This window comes from Ictidomys tridecemlineatus, chromosome 1, assembly GCF_052094955.1.
Source record: "Ictidomys tridecemlineatus isolate mIctTri1 chromosome 1, mIctTri1.hap1, whole genome shotgun sequence".
NCBI classification, from domain to species: domain Eukaryota; kingdom Metazoa; phylum Chordata; class Mammalia; order Rodentia; family Sciuridae; genus Ictidomys; species Ictidomys tridecemlineatus.
In genome coordinates this window covers 43,451,770-43,461,079 of record NC_135477.1, presented here as the reverse complement: position 1 = coordinate 43,461,079, position 9,310 = coordinate 43,451,770, and the positions used below count along the sequence as shown (strand labels likewise).

Sequence of the window (9,310 nt, the reverse complement as noted above, 5' to 3'; positions counted from 1 at the left end):
GATGGAAAGGAAATTTAGCTGAAGCCATCTGCTATAGCAGAATGTACCTGTGTAGAGTTGAGGGTTAATTTGCACACTGCTATTAGCTATCTATATTTTGCAGAATTTTAAAATAGCTTCCATGAAATCAAAACCAGATAAGGTGGAAAGATGTGCTATAGACAAAGTTTCTTTTGTCTTCAATGTGAAAAGAAACTTTGAAAATAAAACTCATTTATTCACAGCAATTCTATCAAAGAGGTCTAATGTTTCTGGCACCTGTTTGTATAAGGTAGAGTCTCAAAGTTTTTGTGATTTTCAATAGGCTTTCTCGATGAGCTCAGCTATCATTAGTTTTATTCCACACCATTGGTTTGTTTGTTAGTACTGGGGATTGAACCCAGGGACACTTAACCAACTAATCTACATCCTCATCCCTTTTTTATACTTTACTTAGAGAGAGGGTCTCACTAAATTGCTTACAGCCTCTCTAAATTGCTGAGATTGGCTTTGAAATGGCTATCCTCCTGCCTTAGTTTCTGGAGCTGCTTGAATTACAAGCATGCACCACCACACCAAGCCTTTTATTCCACCTTTAGGACTGATTTGAGGAAGGTGAAAATCCAAAACTGTTCAATGTGAATCCTTAATTTAGGGTTTGTGTTGGGAGAGGCAGCCCAGCCCGGCCAGTTGAAATAATAAGCTTGCTTTAATTTGATCTTAATTGAAGTATGTGGTCTTTTCTTTGCATCCTGGTCTAATACTATCTAAGGCTCTTAAAAGTTTAATCTGTTGTGGATAATATCTTTATGCAATTCCAATCTGTGGTCTCTCCTGATTCCAAGCTCAGTTCTGCTTAATCAATACTATAACAAGTGATGTGGCTCATCTTTGAGTCGAAACTGCTCTGCCTCATAGTGTGGGTTGTGATAGTGTGTTGGAGAGGAGTCCAAGGTTTAAGGTGTGAGTTCAGGGGCTCACTATGACCTAAACATGTCTGTTCCCATTGTCCTCTAGTTCAATTGGGGATTAAACAGTACCAACAAAGACTAGTTTCAGGGAGTGCTAAACAGAAGATAGGATTTGAAGAGATAGGTTAGGTTTAGGTAAACAGAGGTTTTTAGGGTGTGGTGTAGACTAGGGTGGGGCAGAGTCTCCTGCCCCAGGGCCCTTGTTGGGGATGGGGCAGTGTTGGGGGTTGGGCCTCTGTCTGGGGAGGGGCCGCCTGTGGGCGTGTCTAGGGTTGGCTATAATAATGAATGTGGCTCCAGAGTTTTTCACTTGACTACTGATAAGGCTTGAGGAGCAGAGAGTCAACATGACTTCCAAAGGTGAGGCTCTTTGCAGAAAAACTGAGATGTGTGTTTTCGGGCAGGCCATGGACACATGCACTAGTGTTGGGGAGTGGGGATGTTTGAGTCTTCACTTTTGAAGTGTAGGCTTGTGTTCCAGGGATAGCTTCTGTCACCAACAAAACTGTCTATAGTTGCTGCATACTGGAATTGGGAAACAGGGCTTTTCCAAAGGCTCTTATATTTAAAAATAAGCTCGTGATTACATTTAAAAAGATTCCTTATACTTTATAGATATATAGTAGTATTTTCAGGTCAAGCCATATATCTGGAATTCCTATCAAAAAAATGAAGGGACATGTCAAAGAGATGAGCAGAATGGTTGGGTGGATCAACTAAAATTCGCTAGGTCTGCTCTGTGTTAAGGTGGAGGGATAAATTCTTTAGGTTCTTGTATTTTTTCTTCTTTCCTGTGAGTTAAAGAGTTAGCCGGGCATGGAAGTATGTGCATGTAATCCCAGCTACTCAGGAGGGAGGTTGAGGCAGGAGGATCCTGAGTTCATGGGCAGTCTAAGTGTTTTGAAAGTTTATGGGGGGGATGGGCTTGTGGATCAATGTTAGAGCACTTGCTCTAACACTGTGAGGCACTGGTGAGGCAGGAGGTTAGATCCTTAGAACCACAGGATAGGCTAGGGTGTGGTTCAATAGTAGAGTACTTGTCTACATTGCCAGAGGCCTGCATGCACAAGGCCTGCATGCAGGAGGCCCTGGTTTCCATGTGGCTTCCTCCCCCACAGAACACACAAAGAGCATGGGTATAGCTAAATTGTAGGGTACTTGCTTATCATGCCACAGATACTCTAGAATCTTAGGTGAGAAAGTACACTGGAAAATTAAATGAGTGGTCTTGGGAATTGTTTTTTCCAGTTCACAAATGATTTTTTTTTATTCTGTTCAATTCAGAATTAAATTGTGGAACTTTCCAAGCCTAGGATAGTGGAAGAGATTTTTTCCTGCAAGGTTTCTCATCAGATGGGCTTGCAGAAGTCTTGGTTCTGTCTCTGATTTCTTTTTCTATAGGAGCTCTAGTTTAGAGGAGAAGGTTTGGGAGTCAGCTGTCTTGCAACTTATACATGACCCTCCTCCCAAACTGTACATAGTGACTCAGGAGTCAACTGGCCAGAGGGTCTCAGAGGCAAAAATGTGCATCAAAGGGCCTTCAAACAGGGATGACTCAACTGTAGTCCCTTTGGCATGTGAAGTCTTTCATAAAGCCACCAAGGAACTTGGCTAAGCAGATGCCAGAGTTCCTGCTTCTAACCATGGGGCTAGAGCAATCTAAAGGACTTGTCTCTTTGGTTACTGCTTGTTACTACTGAGCTTTATTTGAAAAAAAAAAAAAACTCATGTCTTTCAAACATTTTCAGTGTGCACATTTGCATTTCAGAAATGCTGGAAACATTTCATATTGAGTTATGGAATAGGGAGTGGGATGAATCTAGACCAGAAGCTCCCCTGGAATCTTGGCTGTGATGAGCTGGCCTAACCACATGTGACATTTGCTGTGAATAGAGTGCTTTATTATTATTCTTTTAATCCCATTTTAGCTGTTGTTTCTGAACAATTGGGGAACTTGCATCTCATGGCTAGTATTTCATGCTGCAGCTCATTGATGGTTCTCTAGGATGAGAGGTAGAAAAATGGTACTGCATATGAATTGTTGAGGAGATTTCTGCTAAGTGGCATGGTTGAAAGCACTGCCTCCTTTACCCTTCTCACCAGCCTCTCCTAGACATGAATAAGCCTCCTATGTACTCTCCAGAGCTCACTATTATGACTACATAGTATGTTGAATTTGTTAATAAAGGAGATTATCATCCTTGTTTAATAGGAGAGAAATTAATATGCCTGTATTTTAGAGAGAACTGTATTTATCATATTAAAAAACATCAAAAAGCACCAAACATGATTCCATTTGGGCATTGCTTAATGATTTGAACCAATTCTGAGAAACATATGAGGAGACATTTGTTGTGTGGACACCATTGGGTGCATGTACATAAACTAATATATCTCTGATAACTTGATGACATGCTCTGTGCCATCACCATCATATATCCAGTCCATTCTTGACCACAGCATTGTTATTCGGTGCATGACTGAGAGTTAAACAGCTCTGGGCTCAGTCCAGCTGAAATGGACCCAATGTTGAAGTTTCTGTGTGAAAAACTTAATCCTGATGGAACAACATTTTGAGGTGTGGTCTTTAAGGCCAGGGAGGCTAAACCCTCACAGTGAGTTAAATCTGTTCTATGGAGTGGGTTAGTTATCTTGATGTGGCTTTCATTAAACCATAATTCCCAATTCCGTACCCTGCTCCTTAGCCCCTGGACACTATCAAATACTACTTTTGGTTTGTATGATTTTGACTCTCTTGGTACCTCATACAAGTCAATTTCCTGGATAATAGAGTCATTTTTAAATTTTTTTTGAGAAACTGCCATGTTGTTTTCCACATCAAGGGTTCCAGTTCCTCTGCTCCCATGCTGCAGATTCTTTACTCTGGTTATTTAGTTTGTGGACTGTAGCCACCCTAATGAGAGTGATGTGTTATCTCCCTGCAGATTTGAGTTTCACTTCCCTAATGATTTGTGATGTTGACCATCTTTCCACATGCTTAATGACAATGGGTTTTTCTTCTTTGGAGAAATGTCTATTCAAATCCTTTTCCCATTTTAATTTACAGTTCTGTGTAAGTTGTGGTTATTTGTCTTGATATCAACACTTTGCCGGATATGATTTGCAAAGGGATTGTCCAAATCTGTAGACTGTCTTTTTCTTTACTTCATTGTATCCTTTAGTTCTTTATTTAGATGTAGTCTAATGTTCTTGTGTGTGTGCTTTTGGTGATGTAGCTAAGAAATCATTGCCAAATTCAATGTCAAGAAACTTTATCTTCAAGTTTTGTTGCAGCAGGTTTCATGCATTTTTCTAGCTTTATTTATTTCCTTTGAGTTAATTTTTCCCTGTGGGGTAAAAGGCCCAACTTGATCCTTTGAATGGGGATATCCAGTTTTTCCAGCACCATTTGTTAAATCCTGCCTAATGTTTCTTCTAACTCAGAAATAAATGTTTCATATTTGTTTTCTATGGAAGAATGGATGCCTTCCAAGTGGATTAGGTCACCCAGAGAAAAGGAGAGGAAAGAAAGAGGCAGTTGCATATGAGGGTGTTGAGAGTGTCAACCAGGATCCCATTATTCTGTACAATTATCAATGCACTAGTAGTGGGGCATGAGGTGCATGCCTGTCATTTTGTGACTCCTGGAGCCTGAAGCAGGAGGATCTTAAGTTTGAGGCCGCTTAGTTGAACCCTGTCTCAAAATGAAAAATAAGAAAGAGTTGGGATGAAGCTCTATTGTAAAGCTCGTGGAACAGCTACTGGGTTTATTTGTTACCCTTCTGAAAAATGCTGGAAAAACAAAGCCACTGAAGAGAGAGAGAAGTTAAAGGAGGAGAAATGAGGGCAACTACTGCCATTTTTTTTTTGGTTTGGTATGGTGTGTGTGTGTGTGTGTGTGTGTGTGTGTGTGTGTGTGTGTGTGTCCCTACTTTGTTCTTACTGCTTTAACTTGAGTTTTTTCTTTCCTTTTGATAGGGGCATGTTTTGACTCTCTTCTCATTTCCTCTCATGTCAATTCTATGTATATTTCTCTTACAGTAAAAACAAATTAATTTGACAATATTTTATTTTCATCTTAATAATAACTGCAGTCTCATAAATCTCTATTTGTTTACAGTTCAACCCCCCACTTTAGGCTCTCATCTTTTTTCTTTCTTTCCTTCTTTCTTCCTTTCCTTCTTTCTTTTTTTCTTTCTTTCTTTCATTTTTTTGTTGTGTTGGGGATTAAAACCACTGGTGCTCTACTACTGAGCTAAATACCCAGCCTTTTAGCTTTTTCTATTTTGAGTGTTATCAGTGGAAGAGTGCTTGCCTAGCATGCCTGGCTTCAATTCTCAGTACCATCAAACAAACAAAGCCCCCATAAAACTCTTGGCGAGCCCTTGGCACTAGTGTTTTAAGACTGCCATCACATTGCAGAGGGGTAAGGAAAAGGTTATGTATGCAAAAACTTCAGTATCCTTTATTTGATTGTTATATGGAACAGTAAGCTCACTTTGAAATTCATATTATAGAGAAAAAATGAAGGTGGTCATAAAACATCAATACTTGTATCATCTGAAAGCCTACTCCCTAGTTCATTTAATCGTATTCTTTCCCTACTCTACTGCAACCACTTAAAGTGTTGGGTGTGAGATTTATGTGAGCTGATTTATTTGTACTTTCCCAGTTACTAATATGGCTGAGCATTGCATTAGTCACTTTCTTTATATTTTTGAATTTTTGTTAGACCAAAATCCTTTTCCAACCTTCAGATCATAATATCATGGTATCCTCGTATTTTTAAAGATAGGCCCTTAATCTTTTTTTATTATGAATAAAGTGTGAGACATTGCTCCACCTTTGAAAAATCTTAGTCAACAAATACTCTTTTCTTTCTCTGGATGCCTCTAGTATTCCTAAATTCTGTTCTTTATGTTACCATCTTTTTCAGCATCTTCAGTTGAAGATTGTCATGAGGAATCAGGAGAAACAAAGCAAGAAAGAGGAAAAGCAAAACCAAGGCACAAATTTACAAAACATGATGTGGAGATTCTTAATCGATCATTTGAACAAAATCCATACCCAAATTTTAAAATGCGGGAGGAGCTGGCCAAGCAAATTCATTGCCACATATGTGAAATCAATGTAAGTCAAAAGTCCAAAAATTACATGAACATATCTTTTGTAGATGACACAGAAAATAGAATTTTAAAAAAGTTTCATTTCAGGTGGTCTGGATGTGAGAAAAGGAGCACCCACTTTTTGGTTTAATTTTTGTACCCTACTTGCTAACTTCTCAGTCACCACTGACAAATTGTGGAATCTTGCACCTCATCTTTCTGTTATAATTATGTTGGAAAGAGAAGATGAGAACGTGTTTTAGAGGTCCCAGTTTTTATGAATAGTGACAATTTTAAAAATCTTAAGCATGTATGGAAGATCATTTCCAGCTGTTAACCTAAAGCTATTCTGAATTTGGGAATGGGTTCCAGGAGTGATCAAATATCAAAAGGCTTACAGACACTCTTGCTGTGCCCCTCTACAACCCTAGCTCATTGAGTTGCATAGTCAAAAAAGCATTTTCTCATCTCCACACTCTCACCTCTAAACTCTGGGGACTATGGCTGGCATTGCAGGTATCCTCAATTGATGCAGGAGAAAAACATGAAGACTAGAGTTGTTCAGTGCAGTTGTTCAAATCACGTGTACAATGCCCTGCCCAGTTGTGACAAAAGCTTGCTTGTTCTGTATGTGTATTTTAAATGCAATAAATTTAAGAATATTCTTACAATACACTGAGTCATGATTGTACCTTGATGGTGCAGCTTGAGAAAAATTAAGAAGTTGTGGGAATGTGTGTAGGGCAGCTCAGGATATGTTCATTCTAAATTCAGAAGTTGCAGAGAGTTTGCTGGGAGACTTTGAAAAGCCTGGGTTCTCATGGACAGAAGGGCTGCTACATACTGTGGGGACAGTTTGGAATTTGGAATTGGGCACCATTTACAACCTACATTATATGAAGAACCCAGGAAGGATTTTCTTTTTTGTGTCTTCTCCAGGTCAAGAAGCAAGTCGGTGGTAATGCTGAAACTAAGGTTACCTATACAATATTTGATTGAAAATAATTTGTCTTTCTTTTTAGAATTGGTATCAAAACAAAAGATCCAGACTACCAGCTAGAGAGAAACAGAGGATATTTGCTGCCAGGAAACAACAGGAGTTGCCTGTCCAAAGTTATCAGATTTTCCACCAGCAAGATGCCCAGAGGCCATCTGACAAGGGCACCACTGCACAGCCCTCTTGCCCCCAGTAGGCTCCACTGGAAAGACCTGGCTTCTCTGCTATGAAGATGCAGGGAGGTCCTAGTGAACAGGATAGCTCATGTGACTGGGTATTCCCAAGCATTAGAGAATGCCCTGGAGAAGGTTGGACTTATACAGGCCCTCCACAGCAACAGAAACAAAGAGAGCACTTGTCAAATTTAAACAAACATGTGCAAGACGCTTCTTCCCCAGCCCTGCCTCAGATATTTTCTTCCACTTCGAGGTAAGATCTTCTAAGGTTTCAGTGTATGGAGGCTTCTGCAGGCTGCTACTGTCCTCCATGGACCAGCCCAGTATATTTAGGACACAGAAGAGCTTTCTAGGACAGCCTGGACTCTCAAAAAGCTTTCAGGATCATTGATATCAAAATAGATTTCCTTCAGTGTCAAATCTAACAACAACACAACAAAGACCTACAAATAGACAAGATAGGACATTATGAAGGAAGCCATCTCACCCAGGATTGCCCAAGAAAAGTTCACAACATTCTTCCAGAATGCAGCCTTCTAGAAACAGACTTCTGCAAGGAGGTCTGTCCATCAACTGTCTGTTTATCTTTGAACTCACATAATCCTTGTGATTAACATTCTTGCCTAGAATTGTTGTTTTTTTGAAATTTTTTTTGCACTTCTTCTTAATTTTGCCTTTAAAAATCTTCCCCAGCCCTAAGCTCTCCCACTGTGCTCATAGTGAATATACTCAAGCATATGTGGCAGGTATATGCCTGCCTACTAAACTGTGACTGGCATATGCCTATTACAGTGTCATTCCATTTCCAATTTACATTCTTGGAAGCATCTTTCTCTGTTATTTAAATAGACACCTCCATCCACCTGAAAGGCACAGCACTACCTGAGTTTTCCCCACCAAAGACATGGCTTCCATTGAAGTAGAAGCTCCAACTCCTGAAATCTCAAGAACCCCTGGAGCCTCTTGCACTGGGATAAGAGTCCCTGATTGGATTCCATTGTATTTTGACAGTCATCTGGGCATGTTGGTCTGAGGTGCCAGGTGAGCATTCAGATATTGTCAATATGAGTTTTTGAGACAATCTTCAAAGTGGGGGGTACCGGGAAACCTCCCACTTGGAATCATTTTCACAAATTTGGTCTTTAGGACTCAGAACACTTTGAAATATTCCAGAGTTTCCTGTTTCTTCCACAGCTCCTGCAAAAACAGCTCTGCAGGCTACATCCCTCAAACCACTAGGGGGCACCATTCACACAATGCCAATGCTAGAGATGAACAACAACTTTTGAATTTCCAGTTGGCTCCTGGGGTGTTTTGTGTAAAAGTAGACCAAGGCCTAATCTCTCTTTGGTAGCACTTCCCACTTTACCCTAACAATATTTAATTACAAAATGGTGTATACTGGTTATTATCATTTAGTAACACTAGAATTTTTAGAGAAACTTTGCTCTTGTGTTTATTGTACTTTGCCCACCTCCTCATAGCCATTGTGAATAATCTGATATGCTATGTTTGTCATGTGTCTCATAGTATTGTTTACTTGCACAACCTAATAAATATAAGTATTAAATTACACAATAAAGCATTTTTTGTATGAATTTCCACGTTGTGAAACACAAAAACCTTCATTTTGAAAATATTTTCCTTCCTATAATGAGACTGAAATCAGATGAGGAAATAGCAACTCTCCCACAGGGAAATCTGTTATTTACACAATCCCTTTAGGTAGTCACTTGGAATGCTTATTGAAATTGCAGATGTCTATCAAGTCTGCTACTAGATGTTTCCATAGGAAAATGATGGTCCTTTCTTACAGAATACAGAACCCCAGATAAGAAGTTTCATATAAAGTAATCCAGCTAGCTGTGTTAGCTCTCCACCACTATAATTCATATCTGTGACAAGGATTATTTGACTTTTCTTTTTTTGAGTTGTCTGGGGATTAAATCCAGGGCTTTTTGACACTGAGCTGTTTTCCAGGATTGTTTTTATTCTTTGAGACCTATTCTCACTAAGTTGCTCAGTCTGGCCTTGAACTTGTGGTATTCCTGCCTCTGCCTCCTGAGTTGCTGGGATTATGGG

General features: G+C 39.6%; 1 long non-coding RNA gene across 1 annotated transcript; it reads left to right on the top strand.

Annotated features, from left to right (window-relative positions):
- Positions 1-5,890: 5,890 nt before the first annotated feature.
- LOC144366247 (uncharacterized) lies at positions 5,891-8,810 on the top strand. Its single transcript, XR_013425241.1, has 2 exons — positions 5,891-6,080; positions 7,078-8,810. It is a non-coding gene; the product is annotated as an uncharacterized LOC144366247 (long non-coding RNA).
- Positions 8,811-9,310: the final 500 nt, after the last annotated feature.